Source organism: Oryctolagus cuniculus, chromosome 1 (genome assembly GCF_051225735.1).
Source record: "Oryctolagus cuniculus isolate XC-2025 breed Fujian yellow rabbit chromosome 1, ASM5122573v1, whole genome shotgun sequence".
NCBI classification, from domain to species: Eukaryota; Metazoa; Chordata; class Mammalia; order Lagomorpha; family Leporidae; genus Oryctolagus; species Oryctolagus cuniculus.
Genome location: NC_142867.1, coordinates 50622241 through 50631059, shown reverse-complemented (window position 1 = coordinate 50631059; position 8819 = coordinate 50622241). Strand labels below are relative to the sequence as shown.

The 8819-nt window shown below is 52.9% G+C and overlaps 1 long non-coding RNA gene across 1 annotated transcript; it reads right to left on the bottom strand.

Moving 5' to 3' along the window:
• Positions 1-3337: 3337 nt before the first annotated feature.
• LOC138847044 (uncharacterized) lies at positions 3338-8110 on the bottom strand. The gene is made up of 2 exons (XR_011384662.2): positions 7568-8110; positions 3338-5181 (listed from the first exon to the last, which is right to left on the bottom strand). It is a non-coding gene; the product is annotated as an uncharacterized LOC138847044 (long non-coding RNA).
• Positions 8111-8819: the final 709 nt, after the last annotated feature.

Below are 8819 nucleotides of genomic sequence, written 5' to 3'. Positions count from 1 at the left end.
CACATGCATGCACAGTTGTGCGGCATCTGCCAACTGCCTGTCACAGCAGTGACAATGGCCACTGCTCACTGAGCCCTTCTGCTACCTTCCTTTCATCAGCTGACTCACAGGAAAGAACTCTGGGAGCTGCTGGTCCCTACTCCTGCTTTACAGATGTAGAAACGGAGATTCAAAGGTAAAGAGCCTGTCTGAGACCCCATCAGCGCTTGGTGGGGCTGAGATTGGAATTGCACCTTAAGAGCCATGTTCTTCATGGCCTTGATGACTATATGCTGGTGTAGCCCTGGGCCAGCCTCTTGGAGCAAGTGCAGGGGATCCCAGCTCTGACACCCCAGACAAGTTCACAGCTACTCTGAGTCTCAGTGCACCCACCTGAAAAATGAAGAACACAACATTTCTGGTTTGAGAAAACTCCAAAACTTCATAAAATACTCCACTGGACCCCACACCCTCTGAGGGCATCTTTGTATTGGGCCTGATTACATCCCCAGTACTTCCCACAATAACATCTCTCACAGCGTTCGGCATATGGGATGGACCATTGGTGTGTGCGGAGTGAAATAATAAACCATGCTTCCTTCCAATGAATTGTTTACAGCTTATTTGGGGAGAGGAAAAAACCTCCCACGTGTGAGCTGATAAGAGCACAACCCTGTGAGCGTGTCATCAGGGAGCTGTTGAGGGGCTGCCAGATTCGCACCCCCCCCCCCAGTAGTGTCCTGCTGGAATTGGTCCCCACCGAGCGACAGACGTTGGGTTCTGGTCCCAGCGCCACAGCGTCCCAGCTGCGTGGTTCAGGCAGATTCCGAAGCCTCTCTGAACATCTGTAGAAGAGGGAACAGAACCATGCACTCTGCTTTTCTCCCCACTCTGTTCTGAGGATGCTTGAAACGCAGGGGCCAGGGTCACACGCTGCGTGTGACGCCACGACCCTCATCATTACTGACAGGGAGAGTGGGGACGTCAGGTTGACCTCACCAGAGGAAGTGGTTGCAGCTCTAAACCAGGAAGGAGCCCCATTTTGCCACAGATTGGAATCTATTTCCTGAGGAGAACTGCAACGAAGGGTCTACGTGAGGTTCAAATCCTGTGTTTTGAGAGACCTTTAGCGCGGTGGGAATTTTGACTCTACCACTTGCCCCTCAGTGGCAATATCAGGCATCACTAAATATTTCAACATCACGTTCACTTGTTATGATTGGGATAAGTGGACTGAGTCAAGGAAGAGCCTTCAAAACCCAGGAGGCAAATAAAATCATGCAAACAACTAACCGTCTTCACAAAGTTCCGTGGCTTGCACCACCAGCGTACTTTTCTCCCACTGTGGCAGAGCAGTGAGGAAGGAGCCTGGATACTGGGGGGGGGGGGGGGGGGGAGATGGAGGAACACATCCCTGGACATCAGAAAAAGATCTTGCTCCCCCAGGAGTAATGCGCCTGGGCTTCCCAGGTCCCCTCTAATTCTTTGACACCTGCTTTCCAAACTCGTCTTCACAAGTGCAGGTCTTTCAGCTCAGCCTTCATCTAGGAATTCACCCAGCATTTTTCAGTCCCTGCCGTGTGCCCAGCACTGTGCTCATCCCTAGGCCTTAAGGGTTTTCTGAGCGTCTGCCTCTGTTACTGCAGCCCAGGCTTTTAATCTTCTGACCCTCTGTTTATATAGCTATGAGATAGGCATCATTTAATACGCCTTCTAGAGCTGGTAGGCAGAACAGGTGACAGTAAAATGCTTAGCATACTTTCCAACATAGAGTGATCACTTGAAATAATAATGTCTGAAAAAAGGAAATAAAGATATCCATATCCAATAATGGGATCAGTCATAGACAGAACTGGTCATAGTTGGAGGTTGGGACAGAGACCACGCTCGTGAGCGGCCTCTGAACTTCATAGTTGGGAGTTGAAGGTCATGTAGGCACATGCCCAAAAGACCCATTCTTGTCAGTCCCTGCCCAAAAACCTCCAGTGCCCACCATCTGATGCTGATGGACCCCATCTCCTGAGAGCCCAGCCACTGTAACCCCATCCCTCACAGCCCCGATCCCACCCCAGCCCTGCCCTCCTCTGCTGCCACTCATGGATCTGACTGGTTAGTTCGTAAAGAGAGCGCTTCTTACAGGCTGTCCCCTCTGCTTGGAGAAGCCACAGCAGTCCAGCAGGAGCCAGCTTGATGCCAGCCCCTCTGGGAGACCTCCCTGTCTTGCCTGCTTACCAGGGCTGAATTTCCTTCTCTGCTCTGTCCCTGCAGCATGGGGACAGACAGCTGACATCATGTCGTGGAGCTGTGCCCACTTTTCCAGTAAACCAACTGGTCCTTGAGTCCTTGGGTCTCACCCAGTGCCCAGTGCAGAGGCCTCTGGTGATGGAAGGCAGAGAGGGAAGCAGGCAGAAGGGAGGACAGGATGGAGTGACCAGAGAACAGTCACCTAAGGCAGGGGCGTGTGCAGGGATCTGCTACTAACAACCCCCAGGGAAATTCTGTCAATGGAGCAAAGCAAGAAACACGCAGTCCCAGCCTCCTGAGGGCCCATGTGGGCCCCCACATACATGGATTTACCTCGAAGCTGATAACATTTATACTTCAAGACCCCTCACTTGCACAGCTAGAGGGCAGCTAGCAGGTTCTTGCTGACACCACCATATGTTTTTACAAAGGACTCGCCAGGGGCTGCGGTTGTGGCTCAGCAGGTTACGCCGGTGAGCATCCCCTGTGAGTGCTGGTTCAAGTCCTGTTGCGGCCATTCAGGGAGCAAACCAGCAGATGGGAGCTCCCCCTTCCCCAGCTCTGGCTTTCAAATAAATCCTTAAAAAAAAAAAGTGAAAAAGAGAAGAAGGGGGGTGGGCAGAACAGAGGACGGAAAGTGTAGCTTTGCCCCCCTGGAGGGCTGGTGAGGGTCTCAGCACACTCTGGGTACTGCAGGCTCAGAGCAGCTGCGGACTGTGTTTTACAGAGGAGGGGGAGTGGGTGTGGTCCAGGAGGAGTCCTGTAAAACTCCCAGGGCTCTGACTCTGCAGGCGCCACCTCTGCACCTCTGCAGCTTCCTCTGCCGAGCACTCTGGGCTGCTCTGCACCCCCTCTCCGCCTTGTTCACCTGCTGGGAAGCGCCATCGTCACGTCTCCTATAGATGGAATGGACAACTCACAGATCCATGGATGGAGACGACACAGCAGAAACGGAGGCCCAGAGAGGTTGCCTGCCATCCAAGGAAACACAGCATGAATGCAGACATGTGGCCTTCCTGTCAGGTTTCCCAGCTTTTATATATTTTATATTTATAAAAATACATATTTTTATAATATAGCTTGAATGTTAAGATAAAAACAAACACCAAAGAAAAAAAATTATCTTGTTTTATTCTACCCTCACCTCTTTTTTTTTTTAAGATTTATTTATTTATTTGAAAGAGTTACACAGAGAGAGAAGGAGAGGCAGAGAGAGAAGAAAGATCTTCCATCCACTGGTTCACTCCCCAGTTGGCTGCAATGGCCAGAGCTGAGGAGCTGATCCGAAACCAGAAGCCAGGAGCTTCTTTCGGGTCTCCCACATGGATGCAGGGGCCCCAGGACTCAGGCCATCTTCTACTGCTTTCCCAGGCCATAGCAGAGAGCTGGATTGGAAGTGGAGCAGCCGGGGCTTGAACCTGTGCCCATACAGGATGCCAGCACTTCAGGCAGCGTCTTTACCTGCTATGCCACAGTGCCGGCGCCACCTCTTTTGTTTTAAAGCTTCGTCTGAGAGGCAGAGTGATGAAGAGAGGGAGAGACAGTGAGAGATCTTCCATCCACTGGTTCACTCCCCAAATGGGCACAACAGCCAGGTGTAAGCCAGGAGCCTGAAACTCCATCTGGGTCTCCCACATGAGTGGCAGGAGACCAAGTACTTGGGCCAGCTCTGCTGCCTTTCCTGGAGCATTAGCAGCGAGCTGGGTCAGAGAGCAGAGAATCCGGGACTCGAACATGGGATGCCAGTGTTGTAAGTGGCAGCAGCTGAATCCCTGCTGGTCCCATCAGTTCTTCATATCATGCCCTGAGAATTAGCTCCCTTGTCCTTCTTTTCCCTTTATTCATTGATTAATTGGGTCAGCAAACATTTACTGATGCACTGGAGTGAACTAATGACACTCAGGCAAGAGACAGGAATTTAGACAGAATAAAAAAGAAAAAGAGTAATAGAGAAAGAAAAGAAAGGGTAGGAGCAAAAGACAATAAAAGAAACAACACCCATCAAATACTTTCTATTAGGCAGTTTTCCTAAGCATTTTACTTGCATCCATTTAACACACAGGGAAACCCTATTAAGGAATCCCTATTACTATCCCTGTTACTATCTGAGCCTGTGGCACAGAGACCTCACCAGCACGGCCCACGCTGGTGTCGTGGTTAATCTGCAACCCCAGCAGGTGTACTTGTAGAGATGCTGCTTGGGACGTGGGAAGCTGTCAGTTGCCAAAGAGCCCTCCCCCGCCGTGACGGCCATTCCAGTGGAGTAGATGCCTATGGCAGGCACTGCAGCGGACCTCAGTGTCCTGATCACCTTTTTTCAGCAGTCTCTGGAGAACTCATCCTCACAGGGTTTGCCGTGGAGGCCTGGAGGGAGAAATGCAGCCGGCAGAGCGGCCTGGAAGGGGGAGGAGGAGGGCTCCTGGGAGCCAGAGCTCTGCGAGCTGGAGTTTATTCAGCACAGTCCCTTCCTCTCTCCAGCTCTTGACACAGGATGCGTCAACTCATCTCTTCAGCTGACCTGATCCTGCATCTGCAAAATCAGAGGATCACACTGAGGTGAATGTAGTTCGGAATTTCAAAGGACAAAACCAGTGGCAACATGACGCCCTCCTGGGCTTCGTTGTGGGTAGGTGTTCATTGTCCAAGAAAAAAGATGAACTCTGTGGGAGTGCTGAGTTCAGGATGAGGATGATGAAGCAAACCTGAAGAGGAAGGCTTGGGGGATGAGCCCTCTGTGGGTGGCAAAGGGGATGATTACTTGGGAAGAGCCAGGAAGGGCCCAGGGGATTGTTCATTGCCTTTGGGTAAATGGCTGATAGAGTTGTGAGTTCATTCAGTAAGTATGTATTGAGTGTCCTCTATGTGCCAGTCAGGTAGCTGGATACCGGGGTACAGAGGTTCAGGGAGCAGACATGGTCCTCGTCTTGGTGGAGCTTGCTGTCTGCAGAAAGCCAGACACTGAAGAAATGCATGGAGAATTTAAATGCACAGTTATAAACTGTACTATGAGACAAAGGAAAAGAGAAAAATAACAGTCCTGGGTAGGTGGGGACATATTGAAACACTCAGTGACTTCAATTCCCAATTCTGTCTCCCCCCACTGCTCACCAACTGCTATTCAAAAGGGCATAGGTCTCCACGTATGTTGGTATTAGAGTCAATGAGCAGTCTTGTGAATGCTCAAGAAAAATACCTCTACATATGCCTAGGTGTCCGGCTGCTGTCCTAGTCAGCCCCGGCTCTCGCCTTCACTAATGGGATTCTTGAAGATCCTTGTTATCCCTATTTTACAAATTTAAAAAAATGCCCACAGCACTACATTCATCCAAACGGACGCAGCTGGGAAGGCCAGACCAGAGCTCAGAATCGTTGAGAGCAAACCCAAGGCTCTTTCTGTTAATCACGCTTAGAAGGCAGTTTGGACTGGACGAGGGCTGGTCCTGGCGCTGCCTCCCCTCTGCCAACCTTCCCGCTGCCTCATCATATGTCATCCACGGAGGCCTTCCCAGGACACCGCAGACCGGCTCTGCCTCAAGGACTAGGCAGCAGCTCCTTCCTGTGTCTGGAACACTTGCTTGCTCCTAGGTTTCAGTCAGATTCACTGAAATACAGTTTGAATGCAGCAAAATCCACTCATTTAAAGAGTACAGCTTGAGGACTGTTACCCACATTCACGGACCACTGTTACTGCAAGATAGTTTCCATCACCTTTGCCATCTTGCCCTGTGCCCCAGGCAACCACTAGCTGCTGCTTCCCCTTTGAGTTTCTGCTCAGTTATCCGCTCTTCAGGGGCCTGCCTGCAGGACCCACATACGCAAGCTCTCCCCTGTCCCTCCCTGCTGTCATTCTTCTTGGAGATCCTGGCTACTCTCTTCTTAGCACTTAAGCACAGCTGTTTCCATTGTATTCACCGATGCATTTGCCTGGCTTCTGTCCTCTCCATATCCTATCAGTTCATCGAGGGAAGGGACTGGATCTTCATTGACAGCCAGGCAATCCCAGAGCACAGGGCTTGGCACATAGTAGAATAAATACTGAGTGGATGAATGAATGAATGAATGAATACACAAGTCTCCTGCTTCCCTCTATGTGCAAGTAGCTGTGGATTCCTGGCTGGATCAGAGGCGATTTCTGCACTTAGGCGGCAGGTCTGGTGACAGGCATACAGGTAATGCTGACCCAGATAATCCCTAAGGCTTGAATAACAAATGCACTTAGAAGGTGCTTACTGCATGCTAGACCTTGTGACAGGGGTGGGGAGCCAGCCCGTGGGCCATATAAGGCCACTGAAATCACTTGGTCTGGCTCTGTCCAGGCAACAAAAGGCGGGACTCAAAATTCCATATAGCTGTAGCAGGCTGATTTTTAAGTTGATCATCTTGCATGGCCCACCCACGAATGATGCTATAAATATCCAAATGGCCCTTGGCAGAAAAAATCTTCCCCACCCCAAGTGCTTCACATATATTCACTCATTTAATCCCGGGGCGAACCCTCTGCGGGACATACAGCTATTATAGTCATTTTAAAGATGAGGAAAATGAGGCACCAAAGGGGATCAGTGACTTATCCCAGGCCCGTGTGTCGCGAAGTCAGAATTTAGGACAGAGTCCTTTTGGAGAGCTGGCTAATACTGACCCGAGTTCAGGGTACCCGAGGCATCCAGGAGGCAGAGAAGGCTGGAGGCAGTCTGGGCTCAGACAGAGTCAGACAGGTGACGTTCTAACCCTTGGGAAACTGGAACAGGGACAACAGTCTCCGCAAGTCCCACCACCCAGCCCCTCAAACCCAGAGGCAGGATGCTCAGACCTCTAGGGGGAAGTAGACTCAGATCCGGAGCAAGGGGCTTTCCCCAAGGCCCTGTCCCCAGAGGGGCGCGATCACGCAGGGCTTACGGTGGCCTGGCTGAGTGGTTCCCACACAATCGCAACGCGGTACCCAGAGCACACCGGCTAGGGAGAGGTTCCAGGCAGAGGGACCCGAGCGCCGCCTGGGGACCTGCCCCCTCCCCACGGCGGCTGCCCCGAGGCCGCGGCGCCCGGCCTGCGCCTCCCGGCTGCGGACAGTAGGTGGCAGTGGATCGTGAGAAATGCCGCCGGGCCCTGGCTGCCAAGACCCAGCCGGGAGAAAAACGTGGCTGGGCTTGGGCCGCTCCCCCCACCCCGAGAACCGCGCCCCCGGGGTGGGGCCTGGGGGTCAGCGCGGACCTGGGCGAGCGCGCCCGGGTGGAGCAGGCCCCGGAGGGCTGCGCCGGGGCTGCGGGGACCGCGCGGCTGTGCCGTCACGGGGAGCGACCGGGGACCCCGGGTCCTCTCGCAAGCTCCTGGCTCGCCGCCTCCTTACCTGGAAGGTGTGCCTGGCGTGGGAACCCACCTCCTGGACAGAACAACCTTTCAGTAATCATAGCAGAAGAAGAAAGTGGCGTTCGGAGAGGTTACGGCCGCAGAGCTCGCGCGCGGCTGTGCAGGGGCCATGCTTGGGTCCGCGGTGCAAACACCTGGGTCCACATTTCCACTGAGGGCGGTGGCGGGGGCTGCCTTGGCCCCGACCGCGAGGCGGCGCCCAGCGAGGGCAGGGGCAGACAGGATCCCCGGGCGGCCTTCCGGGGTGCCCATTTCCCCTGCCCACGTGCTAACGACTGAGCCGCGGGCCCCGGCAGTCCCCTGGGCACCGAGGGGGACCGGGGCGCCTCCCCCCGTCTTCCCCCTGCGTTCCCCGGGGCCTCCCTCGACCCCTCGGCCGCCTCTGGGCACTTGCGCTCTGGCGTGCATTTGCACCCCAGAAAGACCCGGGCCCTGGGGAGATGTGCCAGAGGGTGCGGTGCGAGTTGGTGGCGGGGCTGGGGCGGGACGCAGCCGCGGGAGCCGGGGCTGGAGCGCCGGGGCCGAGTGGCCCAGCGGCGAGGGCCCCGTCCCCGCCTCTCGCTCTCCCGCGGCTGGCAGGCGAGGAGCCGCGGACGAATTAATTCACGCTATCTTTACATTATGTATAATGCGACGTGATTTTATTTTGCTTCATTCCCGAAATCTTTTACAGTAATTAGGAGCCGAGTAAAATATAAAAATTAATGCAATATAACACTTTAATGGTAATAATACACCATCCTGTCTAATTAATAAAATCTGTTGTTTCCAAGCACGATTATTTATTTGACAAATTGATAGCACACATCCTGTTCATACCCTCTTCCCCAACTCCCATCCTTTCAGTTTATTGAATAAAATTGTAGCAGGAAAATAAACAGATTGTCTTCTGACCTGACAAGCACGTGGGAAATAAACCCCTCACTCACGCGTCCCTAATTGTTCTCGACAACATTCTCCAACACAAGTCCAGATTATGGTGGATCCCGGTTCCACCTTCCTCCTCATCCTCCTCCTCCTCATTATTACTATTATTGTCAGCATTATTATTTTTAAAATAATAACTGTGTCTCCTTCTTTGAGAGCAAAGAAACCTAGTTTCTCCTTCCCTGTGGCTAGTGACGATGTCAGGGCAGTTGAAATGAATGCTGTGACTGTTCAGAAATCAGGATGGCTTTTGCGGGCTGGAGGGTGGGGGGCAGGAAGGCTGAGGCTGCTCACAGCTGCTCCAG